Here is a 17,470-nt window from a genome sequence, read left to right as displayed (position 1 = left end):
ACATCATCCACCCCTGGGTGAACTCCCCAGCCACATCCTTAAAGGTCACTGGTCCCTGTAACCACGTTGTGGGAAATCAAGCCATCATCCTTTCTTCCTCAGTGTTTCTCACATAGAAATAGAATCCTGTGTCGACAGAGCCCTTATGGAGGACAGGTTAATGGCTGCCATCTTGAGAGTCTAAAAGTGATATCTGCTTGCACAACAGAGCAGAGAGATCAGGATATTTCTTGTTTCTCTGATCCAACCACAGCATGGATACATTTCACTGGGTATCCTCCCTGCAGCCAAAGAGGCAGGTTCAGGTGAAAGAAGAAAGGTGGAAACAGGGCTCCATAGGTGGCAAGGTAAAAAGAAAAATTGTAGACCCCCCTCCACTACCCCAGCAGGGTTTGGCCAGCTTAAAATTTTTTTTTTTTAATGTTTTTATTTATTTTTGAGACACAGAGAGATGCTCAACTAACTGAGCCACCCAGGTGCCCTTAAAATCTTTACTAGGATTTGTAGTCACATGCAAAATAGTCATCGTGGTTTCTCTGGTTTCTCCTGGAGACTATTTGTCAGTAATGGGTGGGAGAAGCATGCATTATTATTATTTTTTAAAGTTTTTCCATTTCTTTCAAGAGAGAGAGAGAAAGAACAGGGGAGGGGCAGAGAGAGGGAAAGAGAATCCCAGGCAGGCTCTGTGCTGTCAGCACAGAGTCTAATAAGGGGCTCGATCCCCCGAGCCACAAGATCATGACTTGAGCCAAAATCAAGAGTCAGACACTCAACTGACTGAGCTACTCAGGTGCCCCAGGAGCATGCATTATTAAAAGAAAAAAGATTAAAACTAAAGAGAACCAGCTAAAAGAAGCATGGTTGTTTAATTTTGTGTGTACTTTTTAGTTACCTTCTGAAATGGAAAAATAATTTTCCTGTTAAACACAACTATTTTAGGTAGGCTTACTTTTCTACATAGCACTTGATGTTTTTAACTGAATAACACACATGATCAACAACACTGATGATGTGGCTGCTACTCTACTCAGGAATTTTATTAAAGTTGTTAAAGGTAGATATGTGACTTTGAAACAAATGTTCATTTGTTTACCTACAATTCAGTCTCTCTTCCCAAAGTCTGTATTTTCTCATGATAATTTATTCTATCTAGAAATTGAATGGGATCTACAAAGAAGCACAAACCATGATCCAAATGTTGGGAAGAAGGTCATAACAATGTTAATTAGATGGTATAACACTTTCCTAAATAATTTTTACAATAGCTTTAAAATAAATAAAAAAAAAAAACCAGTGTGTATACAAAAAATTAGTGCTTAGAGAGACTTTAAGGATCACAACAAATCATGCAATAATTTATTAGGTTAATATTTTTACAAGTCTCACTTTTTGAAGATTTGATGATAACCTCCAAATGAGAGCCCCCATCTCAATACAATAGAGTTAAGTTTTAATGGGAAAAAATACAGAATTGGCATTTATTTTTATTTTTATTTTCTTTTATTTTAGTTTAGTTTATTTTATTTTTTAAAATTTTCATCCAAAGTAGTTAGCATATAGTGCAACAATGATTTCAGGAGTAGATTCCTTAGTGCCCCTTACCCATTTAGCCCATTCCCCCTCCCACAACCCCTCCAGTAACCCTGTTTATTCTCCATATTTATGAGTCTCTTCTGTTTTGTTCCCCTCCCCGTTTTTATATTATTTTTGTTTCCCTTCCCTTATGTTCACCTGTTTTGTCTCTTCAAGTCCTCATATGAGTGAAGTCATAAGATATTTGTCTTTCTCTGACTAATTTCACTTAGCATAATACCCTCCATTTCCATCCATGTAGTTGCAAATGGCAAGATTTTATTCTTTTTGATTGCTGAGTAATTCTCCATTGTGTGTGTGTGTATGTATATATACACACCACACCTTCTTTATCCATTCATCCATCGATCGACATTTGGACTCTTTCCATACTTTGGCTATTGTTGATAGTGCTGCTATAAACATTGGGGTACATGTGTCCCTTTGAAACAGCACAACTGTATCCCTTGGATAAATACCTAGTAGTGCAATTGTCATAGGGTAGTTCTATTTTTAGTTTTTTGAGGAATCTCCATACTGTTTTCCAGAGTGGCTGCACCAGACTGCATTTCAAAAGCAGTGCAAAAGAGATCCTCTTTCTTCGCATCCTCGCCAACATCTGTTGTTGCCTGAGTTTGTTAACGTTAGCCATTCTGACAGGTGTAAGGTGGTATCTCTTTGTGGTTTTCATTCGTATTTCTCTGATGATGAGTGAAGTTGAGCATTTTTTCATGTGTTGGTTGGCCATCTGGATGTCTTCTCTGGAGAAGTGTCTATTCATGTCTTTTGCCCATTTCTTCACTGGATTATTTGTTTTTTGGGTGTTGAGTTTGATAAGTTGGCATTTTTATTTAGACAAATATCTTTGACAGGTAGATTCTATGTCCTTAAAACCAGAAAGGTCTGTCTCTTTGGGGTAAACCATATAGAAATAGATTTCCAGGGGCGCCTGGGTGGCGCAGTCGGTTAAGCGTCCGACTTCAGCCAGGTCACGATCTCGCGGTCCGTGAGTTCGAGCCCCGCGTCGGGCTCTGGGCTGATGGCTCAGAGCCTGGAGCCTGTTTCCGATTCTGTGTCTCCCTCTCTCTCTGACCCTCCCCCGTTCATGCTCTGTCTCTCTCTGTCCCAAAAATAAATAAACGTTGAAAAAAAAAAATTAAAAAAAAAAAAAAAAAGAAATAGATTTCCATCTGATTTGTTGATTCCTGTATTCCAAGTACCTAGAACATTTCCCAGCATATGTCAGACACTCAACAAATATTTATTGAATAAGCTGAATGAGTCCACAGCAATTAAGGTTTTGTGAAGGAGGTCCTCCCACCCCCCCATCCCCCATCCATACCCTTCTTTCAGGAGCAAAACAAAATTAGAAAGTTACGTTTCCTGTTCAAAAAAGGAACTTACTTTTCCTTCTGGTTAAAGCTTTTTAAGTTAAGAATTGTACTCTGGACTTGCTCCTTAATTCCCCAAGTTGCATTTCTTTTCTAGTTACAGAACTAATAAGAAAAACTAAATGACTTTAGGGACAAACAGGAAAAAAATATTTGAATAAATGGAGACATTCATCATGATCATGGATCCAATATTATATTGGTTTCAATTTTTCTCTGACCAGAATTGAATTGTATTTTCATTAATCTATATATTCAACAGGGACTTCTTGAAATGAGCATCTGATTTTTTAAGGTTTTATAGGAAAACAAAGCTACATGAATAACAAGGCAATTATTAAAATAGTGCTTTGCCCCTACTATATTTCAAAATGTGTTATAAATCTCTAGTAACTTAAACATAATAATAAGGAGGCAATAATAAAAAGTAAAAACAGTAACTTTAGAAACAGGTTGATGGGGCGCCTGGGTGGCGCAGTCGGTTAAGCGTCCGACTTCAGCCAGGTCACGATCTCGCGGTCCGTGAGTTCGAGCCCCACGTCAGGTTCTGGGCTGATGGCTCGGAGCCTGGAGCCTGTTTCCGATTCTGTGTCTCCCTCTCTCTCTGCCCCTCCCCCGTTCATGCTGTGTCTCTCTCTGTCCCAAAAATAAATAAACGTTGAAAAAAAAAAAAAAAAAGAAACAGGTTGATGTGTAGCTGGCCATTTCGTACATGATAAAGGCAGCAGTGTAAATCATGGGGGAAAAGGATGCACTAGTTATCAAAATGCTGTCAAGACAAATGACTATTTTTTGAGAAAAGCGTAAATTCTACTTCACATATTTCCAGAGAGAGGGGGAGAGAGAGGAGACACAGAATACAAAGCAGGGTCCAGGCTCTGAGCTGTCAGCACAGAGCCCAATGCAGGGCTTGAACCCACGAACTGCAAGATGATGACCTAAGCCAAAGTTGGATGCTTAACCTACTGAGCCACCCAGGTGCCCCAATTGTTTTAACTTTTAAAGGAGTTCTTATTAGAGATAGATTCTGAAATATTTACAATATATCATGTAAAAGGTCTGCTTCAAAATAGTGATGGATACCAGGGTGTTCATTATCTTTTTTTTTTTTTTAATATTCATTTATTTTGAGAGAGAGACAGGCTGAGGGAGAGACAGAATCACAAGTAGGCTCCACACTGTCAGCATAGACCCAATGTGGGGTTCAATCTCATGAATCTTGAGATCGTGACCTAAGATGAAATCAAGAGTCAGATTCTCAACAGTCTGAGCCACCCAGGTGCCCCATCATTACACTTTTTTTATGTTCTGAAATTTTCATAATATAAATCTAAAAATCATCAGAGAGAGATTTTACTCATAAAACATTAATAGGATGTATGGGTTATTATTTACATATAAAATCACAAATTAAGAGATCTTAAGAAATTTAAAATTATAACAGAAACCAAAAACAGGTAAAAAGGTTTAAAGATAAATCTGAGGAACTTTTCCAGCAAGCAGACCTCCCAAAAGAGATAAGCAGTGAGAAACAAAATGTAAGAAAATGATATGATCAATTTCAAAGGTTCAACACCAGATTATTCAGAGTTCCAGAAAGAAAAAAACAGGAGGAAGAGGAGAAATTCCTAAAAACAGTGAAATACCTAAGCACTGACCCATTGAAACGGGCAATTTCTTAAAGACTGGAACTAAACATATCATCATGAAAGCTTTGAATACCAAAAATAAGATGATCTAAAAGTTCCAAGAGATGATAAACAGGTTACATACAAATCAGTAACAGGCATGACTTTTCAATGGTAACACTGTTCATTTTTTTTTTTTTTAACGTTTATTTATTTTTGAGACAGAGGGAGACAGAGCATGAAAGGGGGAGGGTCAGAGAGAGAGGGAGACACAGAATCTGAAACAGGCTCCAGGCTCTGAGCTGTCAGCACAGAGCCCGACGTGGGGCTCAAACTCATGGACTGTGAGATCATGACCTGAGCCGAAGCTGGATGCTCAACCGACTGAGCCACCCAGGCACCCCTGTTCTTTTTTTTTTTTTTTTTTTTAAGTTTATTCATCCATCCTGAGAATGAGAGAACACAAACGCCCCGTGCAAGTGGGGAAGGAGCAGAGAGAGAGAGGGAGAGAGAGAATCCCAACCTGGCTCCCTACGGTTAGCTCGGAGCCCAATGCAAGGCCTGACCCCATGAACCGTGAGATCATGATGTGAACCAAAACCAGGAGTTGGACATCCAACCGACTGAGTCACCCTGGCACCTCTTTATTGTTCCATTTCTATCTAGCTTTGCCTGCTTTCAAAATCCCGAGGGAAGGCAGGTTCTTACGTCGACCACCTAAGACACATGCTGTAAGAAGCAACAGCCCCTCCCTGTCCTCCCCACCACCTGCTCAGCGGCCACGTGAATACATCTCCATCCATGTTGGCCAGGCCGGCATCCAGTTGTACTGCCTGGAACAGGGCATCCCGCCCATTGGTCAGAACAATGGGGGAGGGGATGTGTCCTTCAACACCTTCTTCACTGAGATGGGTGCTGACAAGCATATGCCCAGGGCAGTGTTTGTAGACCAGGAAGCACTGGCACCTACCGCCGGCTCTTCCACCCTGAGCAGCCCATCACAGACAGGGGAAGTGATCCCGATAACTATGCCTGAGGGCACTACACCATCAGCAAGGAGATCACTGACCTTGTCTTGGACTGAATTCAGAAACTGGCTGACTTGTGCACGAGTCTTTGGGGCCTCTTGGTTTTCCACAGCCATGGAGGGGGAACTGGTTCCAGGTTCACCTCCTGCTGACGCAACTCTGTCGAGTCTGACAAGAAGTCCAAGCGGGAATTCTCCATTTACCCAGCCCCCAGGTTTCCACAGCTGTAGTTGGGCCTAACTCCATCCTCACTACCCACACCACCTTGGAGCACTCTGATTGTGTCTTCATGGTAGACAATGAGGCCATCTAGGACATCTGGTGTAGCAACCTCGATATCGAACATCCAACCCACACTAACCTAAATAGGCTGGCGGGTCAAATTGTGTCTTCCATTACTGCTTCCTTCAGATCTGATGGAGCTCTGAATGTTGATCTGACAGATTCCAGACCAACCTGGGTGCTTTACCCCTGCGTCCACTTCCCTCTGGCCACATACGCTCCTTTCATCTCTGCTGAGAAAGCCTACCACGAACAGCTTTAAAAAAAATTTTTTATTTAATGTTTATTTTTGAGAGAGAGAGAGAGAGAGAGAGAGAGAGAGAGAGAGAGAGACAGAGCTCAAGAGGGGAAGGCCAGAGAGAGAGGGACACACAGAATCTGAAGCAGGCTCCAGGCTCTGAGCCGTCAGCACAGAGCCCGATGCGGGGCTCGAACTCACAAACCGCAAGATCATGACCTGAGCCGAAGTTGGACACTTACCTGAGCCACCCAGGCGCCCCTACCATGAACAGTTTTGAGCCAGCCAAGCAGACAGTGAAATGTGACCCTTGCCATGGTAAATACATGGCTTGCTGCCTGTTGTACTGTGGCCACGTGGTTCCCAAAGAGGTCAATGCTGCCACTGCCACCAGCAAGACCAAGCATACCGTGCCATTTGTGGACTGGTGCCCTACTGGCTTCAAAGCTGGCATTAATTACCAGCCTCCCACTGTGGTATCTGGTAGAGACCTGGCCAAAGTACAGCGAGCTTTACGAGTTGCACGGTGAGCAACACCACAGCCATTGCTGAGGCCTGGGCTCACCTGGACCGCAAGTTTGGCCTGATGTATGCCAAGCGTGCCTTTGTTCACTGGTATGTGGGTGAGGGCATGGAGGGAGGAGAGTGTTCTGAGGCCCACGAGGACATGGCTGTCCTTGAGAGGGATTACGAGGAGGTTGGTGTGGATTCTGTCGAAGGAGAGGGTGAAGAAGAATACTAAAGTTAAAAAAGCCACAAACGTGCTGCTTTTACAGGGAAGCTTATTCTGTTCTACACATTGAAAAGTTGTGCTCTGATCAGTTAATTTCATATACAATTACTGACCTATGCTTTAAAACACAATGAGACCCAAGCTGTCCACTTCTCTGATGGGTTTGAAAAAAGTATTCCCTGTTTTATTTTTTTTATTATTATTTTTTAACGTTTATTTATTTTTGGGACAGAGAGAGACAGAGCATGAACGGGGGAGGGGCAGAGAGAGAGGGAGACACAGAATCGGAAACAGGCTCCAGGCTCTGAGCCATCAGCCCAGAGCCCGACGCGGGGCTCGAACTCACGGACCACGAGATCGTGACCTGGCTGAAGTCGGACACTTAACCGACTGCGCCACCCAGGCGCCCCAAGTATTCCCTGTTTTAAATGAAAAGAAAAATTCTTAAGGAAAATAATTGCCTTTCCAGGACTTATACAGAAGGCCAAAATACCAAACAAATATGAGGATGAGATAAAGTATTTTGTAGTTATAAACAACTTAGCTCATATGGGCTCTTTTTCCAGAAGGTAGTAAGATTATAATCTACCAAAAAGGAAAAAAAGCTTCCAGGAAATAAATCCAAACCAGAGATGAGCTGAGGGAATACATAAGCGTAAAGGGACGTCTCACAATGCCAGGAGGGTTATATATGCCTGGAGAGTAACGGATCTGTCAGACTTCAGGAGGCTCGAAGGCTCCTCAGAAAAATGGTAAGGCTGTATGACAGGTTTGACCTTGAGGAAAACAGAACTGAGAGGCATTTTACATGGACTTAGTGAAAACAAAGAAAATGAATAAGAAAGGCAATTACTAAAAATAGGAAGAGCAGAATTTGCACAAGAAAGAAACTTATTATGGTTCAGCACTAAACCATATAAATAACTATTTATACAGTTATTACAATGAAAGTACTGCACATGGATAGAACCAAAATTTGTGAGAGAACTACATTGTAACACTTGCAATATAATTGCATTATGGTTTAAGAATGTAGGAAGGATGGACGTAATAAGATTCTCATTTAACGCAGTAAGAAATGGAAAAATGTCTCAAATTGATGAACTTAAAAAATACTGAAGACAGTTTAGGGGCGCCTGGGTGGCTCAGTCGGTTAAGCGTCTGACTCCGGCTCGGGTCATGATCTCGCGGTCCGTGAGTTCGAGCCCCGCGTCGGGCTCTGTGCTGACAGCTCAGAGCCTAGAGCCTGTTTCAGATTCTGTGTCTCCCTCTCTCTCTGCCCCTCCCCTGCTTATGCTGTGTCTCTGTCTCAAAAATAAATAAACGTTAAAATAAAAAAAAATTAAAAAAAAATACTGAAGACAGTTTAAATAAGTGCAAACAGCTTAAAAATTTGAAAGTGGTTGCCATTGAGAAGAAGCAGGGACCTCTGTTTTTATTATGAGCCTTTTTAACATATTAGATATCTATTTATTTGTTCATTGCTTTTGAGAGAGAGAGAGAGAGAGAGCACATGCACACATGATCAGGGAAAGGGGGAGAGGGAGAGGGAGAGAATGTTAAGCAGGCTCCACACTCAGTGGAGAACCCTATGCAGGGCTCCATCCCATGACCCTAGGATCATGACCTGAGCAGAAATCAAGAGTGGGATGCTCAACCGACTGAGCCACTCAGGCACCCCAACATAATAGATTTTTTAAAAAATGTATATATATATTTCTTAAAAAGTAAATAAATTTCAGAGAAAATACATGAATTAGTCAACCAAATCAAGAAGTAGAAAAACAGCAACAAAGTAAATTTAAAAATACAGAGTAAGTTACTGTACAGAAAACCAAAATACAAAGACATAAAACCAAACACAAAAACTATCAAAATCCACTTCTTTGAAAAGATTAACATAGATATATATAATGCAGGACTAATCCATAAAAAAAGGATGGCCCAGAAAAATATTAAACTCAAAAAGGAAGAAATGGCTACAATTATAGCAATGATTTTTAAGTATCACTAAAAAGTAGTTATTTTTAAAATCTCCAAAAAAATCACTGTAAAAGATTAGTATAAACAACTTTATGCCAGCAGACTTGAAAATTCAGATGAGATGAACAATTTTCTAGAAAACCTAAGTGTCCAAATTGACTAAGAACTAGAAAACTTAAATCCATCAACTACCATTTAAAAAAAATTGGGAGTGCCTGGGTGGCTCAGTCAGTTAAGTGTCCGACTCTCGATTTCGGCTCAGGTCATGATCTCACAGTTCCTGAGACTGAGCCCCTTGTCGGGCTCTGTGCTGACAAGATGGAGCCTGTTTGGGATTCTCTTTCTCTCTCTCTGCCCCTCCTGCATATGTGCTCTCTCTCTTTCTCTCTCTCAAAAAAAAAAAAAAAGGAATCAGATGTCAAATATCTACCCCTAAGGATTTTGAGCCCAAAACTTACAATGGAAAAACTATTTCACAAAATAGAAAGAAGAAAATCTATACTTCCCAAATTATTCATGAGACTTGTGAAATCTTTCTGGTACAGTACAGGAGACAGTCGCACAAGGAGAGTGTAGAGGCCACATTGAGGCAAACAGTCTTGAGAGATGGGACGTAGAAAGGGCCACAGGGACCACCTGGCTGAATACAGACAGACATTTCAGGCCCTAACTGACCAAGGGGCTACTTACAACCAGGCAGTTACCAAAAAGGGAAACTTCCATGCATGGCCATACCTGCCGCCTCATCTTCCCCCTTTAAAACAGCCCCCACCCACGGCCCTGTGCAGACGGCCTCCCCTCTGCTGTCCTGCCCTTGACAGGGAGCGCCGCGCCCTTGAGGTGCGCTCAGGCAGTCGATCTCCCTCATTCTGTTTCGGGTGAATTCTTTTCACCCACCGCCACCAGCTTCCGCTTCATGGTGGCCCCACATTTGGGGACCCATCTGGTAGGGTGAGACCCCCACATGTAAACACCACAGATAGAACAAGAAGATTAAAATGCAAGTAAAATATTAACAAATTGAATACAGCTGTTTACTAACGTGATAAAAGAACATTACATTTAATCACTGTTTGCACATTTGCAAGAATTACTGACAAGCAGAAAAACTACTGTTGTTACTATAACAGCTACTGAACACTCTTGTACCCACTGTATCTTGAAGCAGATCTGAGGAGGCTATATTATTTTTAAGTATTTCAGAATTTATCACTGTATATCTGTATAGGAGAGAGAGAGAGAGAGAGAGAGAGAGAGAGAGAGAGAGAGTGTGTGTGTGTGTTTTAAGAAAGCTCTATGCTCAGGGGTGCCTGGGTAGCTCAGTCGGTTAAGTGTCCAACTCTGGGTTTTGGCTCAGGTCATAATCTCATGAGTTTGAGCTTTCGTGAGTTTGAGCCCCACATCCGGCTCTGCGCTAACAGCGCAGAGCCTATTTGGGATTCTCTTTCTCTCTCTCTTTCTCTCTCTGCTCCTCCCCTACTCACGCTGTCTCTGTCTCTCTCAAAATAGATAAATAAACTTAAAAAAAAAAAAAGAAAAGAAAAGAAAGCTCTATGCCCCTCCTGGGGTTTGAATTCACCACCACGACATCAAAAGTTGCATACTGGACTGAGCCAGCCAGGGACCCCCGGAATTTATCTCTGAATAAGATGACCAGGATACTGTCACACCCACAAAATTAGCAGTAATTGCTTATTATCAAATATGTAGGCAGTGTTCAAACTTTTCTGTTATCAGGATGTTTTTATTATTTTTTTAAATGTTTCTTCATTTTTGAGAAAGAGAGAGGTGAGCGGGGTAGGGGCAGAGAGGGAGGGAGACACGGAATCCAAAGCAGGTTCCAGGCTCTGAGCTGTCAGCACAATGGGGTTCGAACCCACAAACTGAAATCTGACCTCAGCCGAAGTCAGATGCTCAACCAACTGAGCCTCGCAGGCGTCCCTCCGTTGTCAGTTTTTTATTATTTTCTACTTTTTTCCTTTGTCCAATCATTTATTTATTTAGAATTTTATTTTTTTCATATAATTTATTATCAATTTGGCCAAAATACAGTGTGTAAAGTGTGGTCTCGGTTTTTGGGCTAGATTCCCGTGGTTCATGGCTTACATACAACACCCAGTGCCCATCACCCATTTCCCCCTCTCCCCTACTTGTTACCAGTTTTTAAAGTTATTTCTTTGACTCATGGACCAAATAAAGGTTCATACAATTTCAAATCCTTTTTAAAAAAAAAATTTTTTTAACGTTTATTTGAGACAGAGAGAGACAGAGCATGAACGGGGGAGGGGCAGAGAGAGAGGGAGACACAGATTCCGAAGCAGGCTCCAGGCTCTGAGCCGTCAGCCCCGAGCCCGACGCGGGGCTCGAACTCACGGACCGCGAGATCGTGACCTGAGCCGAAGTCGGACGCTCAACCGACTGAGCCACCCAGGCGCCCCTCAAATCCTTTTTTAAAAAAGGTTATTTATTTTGAGAGAGAGCGCGCGCCCAAATGGAGAAGGGATAGAGAGGGAGGGAGAGAGCATCCCATGGGTGAGCTCGAGACCTGAGCAGCCCCTCGAGTCCCTTTGAATTTAAGGGTTGCCGGGGAGAACGGAGACACCATTCCTGGGCCGCGACCCACGAGCAGACGAAGGTTAGGGCAGACCCAGGAAGAGCTCGCGGATGAGGTCACCGGTAACATCCCAGCGCCCACTCCCGAACCGGCGGCCCCCCGCTCCACCGCCGTCCTGGGACGGCGCGCGGCTCCGCGCCCTCCCACCCTCGTGGCCTCGGCCGCTCACCGAGCCTGGAAGAGCGCGCGGCGCGGGAGCGGCCCCTCCCCACGTCGCCTCTCACAGGCCGCGCCTCCTCAGCTCCGCGCGCTCCCACGCGCTCCCCCGTCCTCGCGGTACCTGCCTCTCGGAGTCGGACCCGCCGGGCCGCCGCGAGAAGGGAGCGGAGAGCGCGCGCCGGGCGGACGGCGGCGTCTGGAGAGCAGCGAGCGGAGCTCCGGCGCCCGACCGCCCCGAGAAGCCGAGGGGCCGAGACTACATTTCCCAAGAGCCCCCGCGCCGCGCCGCCCCTCCCTGCCCCGTGGAGGGATTCTGGACTTCGGGTCAAGGCTGCCGCGCGTGCGTGCGTGGACGGGGGCGTGTGTGTGACGCCGGGGGCTGCGGCGTGTGCGTGAAGGGACGGGGGTCCCGGGGCGCGGCGGGCCGGGGGCGTGAGCGCGAGCCCGCGGCGGGCAGCGAGGAGCCCCGCGCGGAGAGCCGGCCGCCGCCCGGGCGGCCCGTGCGCGCCTCGCCGCGGTCGCGTCGCCTGCTCGCGGAGGCCTGGCTCGTCATTGATTCGCCGTGGCTGCTGCCATTGTGACGGGATCGCCTCGCCCACCGCGCCTCCCCCGGTGCTCGCTGCGGGTACACGCGCAGGCGGCGGCGCGTGTGTGTTTGCTTCGCAGTCGGGCCCGTCGTGTTGTTGCTTGTTAACCTCAGCGCTCGGGGCGGACGGTGATTTCATTGTAAGTTTTCTTCCCAACTGATTTTTACCCCTTGCGTGGATGACTGTTTTCCCCGTTGCGGGTGATTCTTGAATTCACGTCGTAGCATCAATAGCGCACATTGCTGCTTTGCAAGAATAATGACAATACCCCGTAGCGTTTGGTGTTTGTGTTGTGTGGTGCTGGTGGTAGGTTTGAACCACATAGTCTCAGTGGTTCAGAATGCGGTGTCTTTTGGTCCTGCTTCTCTGTTTCCAGCTAGGGCTGCAGGTTTAAATTTTGCATTTGGCTTTTTCTAGCATTTGCTGAAAATGATCATGCTGTTTTTGTTAGAGGAGGACATTTCTTAGCAGTAAGAGCCTCACGTTCCTGGGAGAAATCCAACGTGGTTGTACTGTTTTTAAAACGTGTACACTATTGGATTCTATTTGTGGATATTATCAGAGTTATAGGCTACTTGCTTCTTGGAGAAGTAGGTCTGCTTTAATATCCAGCCTGTAGAAAGGGCTGGATAAGTTTCTGTTTCTTGATCTAGTCTAGAAATACTAAGTTAAAAACACGTTTTTACCTCTTACTGCCAGCATTGGCCTGATGCGGGGCTCGGACTCACAAACTGGGAGATCGTGACCTGAGCCAAAACCGGGAGTGGGAGTCGGAGGCTTAACTGACTGAGCCACCCAGGCGTCCCTATTTTATTTTTAAGTAGGCTTCACACCCAGTGTGAGGCTTGAACTCAGACCCAGAGGTTAAGAGTTGCACACTCTACCAGCAGAGCCAGCCAGTCGCCCCTAACTTGTGTAGTTTTTTTTTAATCAAGTAGATTAACTGGAGGTGCCTGTGTGTTTAACCTAGTTTTAATTATTATTTTATTTTCCCTTGACATTAGAGTTGTTAAGCCAATCAAAATGATGCATATCATCTAACATCTAGTATGATGTCAAAGGTCAGGTTAACATCAACGTTACTTAGATCCCACCCAAAGTCTATGGAGAAGGTGGAGCATTTCAATTCTGGTAATAGCAGCATATACCTTGCTTTTAAAGTACAAGGGAAGACGAGATGGCATCCAGAATGCTAGCTACAAATGTGTCAGGTTGGCGATGTTGACTGTAGTTAACTGTCTAGACAGTTAAATAGCACAACTCGTCCTCACCCCTTTTAAACTAACTCAGCCCTACACTAACTTTTCTCTGTGACCTAATTTACTTCTCTTCTGTTGCATTAAGATTGTCTTGCAAAGCCTCCTGGAGGGTGAATTTCACACGTTCGTGCCTATTCTTGAAAATTGTTCCCTTGTGCTGTCATTCCTTCTCTCAGTACACATTTCTTGAGCTCTGAGCATGTGCCAGTCATAGGGCAGGGATTTGAGATACAGATGAAGAAGGAAGTCTGTTCAGTATTTTATATTAACATTGTCTCAAAATTCTACTTAGGACAATATACAAGGTATATTTTTTGGAAAAGAGATTACAAAATTATTCTTATTATTTGTCGCCCCCCCCCCCCCCCACGTAGAAGAGATTCAGTTAACATCAATGAGTTTTTAGTAAAGTGACTGAAAAGGAAATAGGTAAGTGAATAGATTCTTTACTGTCTTCAGTAACAAGCTAATACATGCATTTGTAAAAGAAAGTCTACTCACAATAGGAATAAAGTATCTAATATTACTTTTAACTAGAAATATACCTCAGCTAAGTGAAAAACTTTGACACCTTACTAGTAGATAGAAAATAAGAATAAAGAATGAATAGAAATGAGAACAGTTCTGTTTTTTATTAAATTCATTTGTCTAGGAAATAAAACTGGGATTTTTTTTTCCAAGAATCCCTATGTACTTTGTTGTTTATATCTTCATCTTTTTTTTTCAATTTTTAATTAAAAAAATTTTAAATATAATATATTGTCAAGTTAGCTAACATACACAGTGTGCTCTTGGTTTCAGGGGTAGATAGCCGTGATTAATCGCTTACATACAACACCCAGTGCTCATCCCAACAAGTGCCCTCCTCAATGCCCATCACCCACTTTCCCCCTCCCCTGCCACCTGCATCAACCCTCAGTTTGTTCTCTGTATTTAAGAGTCTCTTATGGGTTTGCCTCCCTCTCTGTTTGAAAGTATTTTTTCCCCGGGGCGCCTGGGTGGCTTAGTTGGTTAAGCGTCCGACTTTGGCTCAGGTCATGATCTTGCGTTCGGTGGGTTTGAGCTCCGTGTCGGGCTCTGTGCTGACAGCTCAGAGCCTGGAGCCTGCCTCGGATTCTGTGTCTCCCCTCTCTGTCTCTCCCCACTCCCTCTCTCAAAAATAAATAAACATTAAAAAAAAATTAAAAAAAAAAGAAATATTTTTTCCCCTTCCCATCCCCCAATTATGGGGGAATGTTATGGAAGTAGCTCATTTCTTTTCTTTAAAAAAAAAAATTTGGGGGGCGCCTGGGTGGCGCAGTCAGTTAAGCGTCCGACTTCAGCCAGGTCACGATCTCGCGGTCTGTGAGTTCCAGCCCCACGTCGGGCTCTGGGCTGATGGCCCAGAACCTGGAGCCTGTTTCCGATTCTGTGTCTCCCTCTCTCTCTGCCCCTCCCCTGTTCATGCTCTGTCTCTCTCTGTCCCAAAAATAAATAAAGGTTGAAAAAAAAAATTAAAAAAAATTTTTTTTTTTTTTTTTAGTGTTTATTTATTTTTGAGAGACAGAAAGAGCTTGAGCTAGGAGGTGGGGGAGCAGAGAGAGAGGGAGACACAGAATCTAAAGCAGGCTCCAGGGTCTGGGCTGTCAGCCCAGAGCCCAACATGGGGCCTGAACCCACAAATTGTGAGATCATGACCTGAGCCGAAGTCAGACGCTTAACCGACTGAGCCACCCAGGTGCTCCTTTTTTTTCTTAAGCTCGTTCCTTTTCATAATTTGATGAGAAAATGTTTCTGTTAAAAAGAGATACTCCTAGAAATGGTGGGTTACCTTGGTTTTCATGACGTAATTTAAACACTGAAGGCTTAGTAACATAGTTTAAAAAACTTACAGGTTTTAAGAATTTGTATTTTAAGGAAAAAGAAGTTTAATATCGTAGTATGTCTGTTTTGCTTACAATACACTTTGGTCTTCAGTCACCGTATAGGATGTCTCACATCAGACTGAAGTTTCCTATCACATCAGCATATTTTGTATCTTCTGGGAAGGAAGCAAGGTCAGGACTGGGTGTGGCATAGGCTGTATGTGTATCTGGCACAGAACCATGTGTATCTTTCCTCACAATATCTGTTGTCTCATTCTTACGTTTCTCACATTTCATTATGAAAACTTTCGAACATACAGCTGAATTAGAAGCAGTTTACAGTGAGTACTTGTAACCCCCCCCCCGACTCTACCATTAACATTTTATTATTCTTATTTTAACATACATCTGTTTCTTCGTCAGTCCCCATCTTTTTTTTTTTAATGCATCTCAGTGTAGGTTGCCGACATCAGTATTGTTCCCCTAAATACTTAAGAATGCATGCACGTTATTAACTAGAATTCAGTATTTGTATAGCTTTTTCTTTTGATGTAAAATTTAGGTAAAATGCACAAAATGAAAGTATACGTTTGCTGAGTTTTCACAGACGCATGGTCCTTGCCATCTTTTCTGGTCCCAGAGCTCTAACCGTGGCTGCTGGGTTCTTTTGCTAATCATTCCTTGCCCTTTGCACGTGCTAAGTCCTGATGTACTTACTCAGAATCTAAAGAGATTCTGTTTGCTTTTGTTCAGAAGCATATACTCCATATGCCCGATTGAAATGCTGTCCCTGTCAACGTCTTGCCTGTCTCTGGGCACTGGCCCTCAGGTACTGGGGCTTAAAATGGAGACTGGAGGGCAGACACCTTGGGAAACAGATGTGTTATCTTTTTTTTTTTTTCAACATTTATTTATTTTTGGGACAGAGAGAGACAGAGCATGAACGGGGGAGGGGCAGAGAGAGAGGGAGACACAGAATCGGAAACAGGCTCCAGGCTCTGAGCCATCAGCCCAGAGCCCGACGCGGGGCTCGAACTCACGGACCGCGAGATCGTGACCTGGCTGAAGTCGGACGCTTAACCGACTGCGCCACCCAGGCGCCCCCAGATGTGTTATTTTTGTGGGTGCTTGTTAAGAATTTGACAAACGCCAGTGGAACAAATACGAAGTTCAAGGCACTGTGCCAGTCTCTTTCTGAGATTGTGAATGAGATTATCCCAATTCTGAAGTGGTTCCTTGTCTCCGAAGGGATGTGGACAAGTGAGTAGTGGTAGCTTAAGGCAGAGTGCAGTGCTGGAGTGTTCCATGGTTACTGTTCAGGGAAGTTATTCTTTCTCAGACAACAGAAAGGCTTGTCAGAAAAGGGGGCATTTAAATGACGCTTAGAGAGCGTGGGACGAGTGCAGCAGGAATTCAAGGCGCAACGTAGTCGGGGCCCGGAATGTAGATGGTTGTGAATCCCGTATACTCAGTTGCTTGATCAGAGATGTGCTGCAGAGCCTCTTGTGCCTGGATAGTAGCTTTCATAGCCTTTGGTTCATACTCGGAGCTTCTTGCAGCTGATCTCTGCCCCGGCGGTTGGCAGAAAAATCACTCCCCAAAGAACCAGAACCTTATGGTGGATGTGTTGCCTTATACGGCAGAAGGGAATTTGCAGCTGTGACTCAGCTAAGGACCTTAAGATGGGGAGAGTACCCTGGATTGTTCAGGGGGGCCCAGTATAATCACAGAGGTCCGTTGGAATAAGGGGGCAGAAGGTGGGTGTCGGGGAGACGTGACCACAGAAGAGAGGCACAGAGAGAGACCGTGTCGCCAGCTTCCTGGCTGTCGGTCCTGATGCCTCCATCAGAATTTCTGGCTCTGCCCCTTGCCCTCCTCTCTGCTCTGGCTCCAGCCTGCTTCTTTGTCACTTCCTTGCTCTCCGGTCCCCAGCACCTCTTCCAGCTGTGCCTTTTATCTCCTTTCTTCACCTCCAAGCTGTTCATTCCTTTTGTGGAATGTGTCTGCTGCCTCCAGCAGTATGTTGAGACCGCTCCCCCAAATCGTTGCTGAACCCTTATCTGACCAATCCAGCACGTTAGAATCCAGGCCTTAGCTTATCTGAATTCTTGTTTTAAGTCTGCCCTCCTTGAAATTCTTCTGGCTTTGGATA

General features: G+C 44.2%; 1 protein-coding gene and 1 pseudogene across 4 annotated transcripts in view; both read left to right on the top strand.

Annotated features, from left to right (window-relative positions):
- The first annotated feature begins 5,484 nt into the window (after positions 1-5,484).
- LOC112855093 (tubulin alpha-1A chain-like) lies at positions 5,485-6,989 on the top strand (annotated as a pseudogene).
- Positions 6,990-11,723: 4,734 nt separating this feature from the next.
- Positions 11,724-17,470, top strand: part of ZNF10 (zinc finger protein 10) — a 23,685-nt gene continuing 17,938 nt past the window's right edge. For 2 of the 4 annotated variants that reach the window (XM_086681339.1, XM_086681337.1), the window contains exon 1: positions 11,724-12,354. The gene's annotated coding sequence lies outside the window, so the exon portion shown is untranslated. The remainder of the gene's footprint in view (positions 12,355-17,470) is intronic. The other 2 variants (XM_086681340.1, XM_086681338.1) reach the window with 2 other exon arrangements.

This window comes from Puma concolor, chromosome D3 (assembly GCF_028749965.1).
Source record: "Puma concolor isolate L17-30 chromosome D3, mPumCon1.1.hap2, whole genome shotgun sequence".
In the NCBI taxonomy this organism is placed as follows: Eukaryota; Metazoa; Chordata; class Mammalia; order Carnivora; family Felidae; genus Puma; species Puma concolor.
The sequence above is the reverse complement of the archived record's forward strand: the minus strand, read 5'-3'. Positions and strand labels throughout refer to the sequence as shown.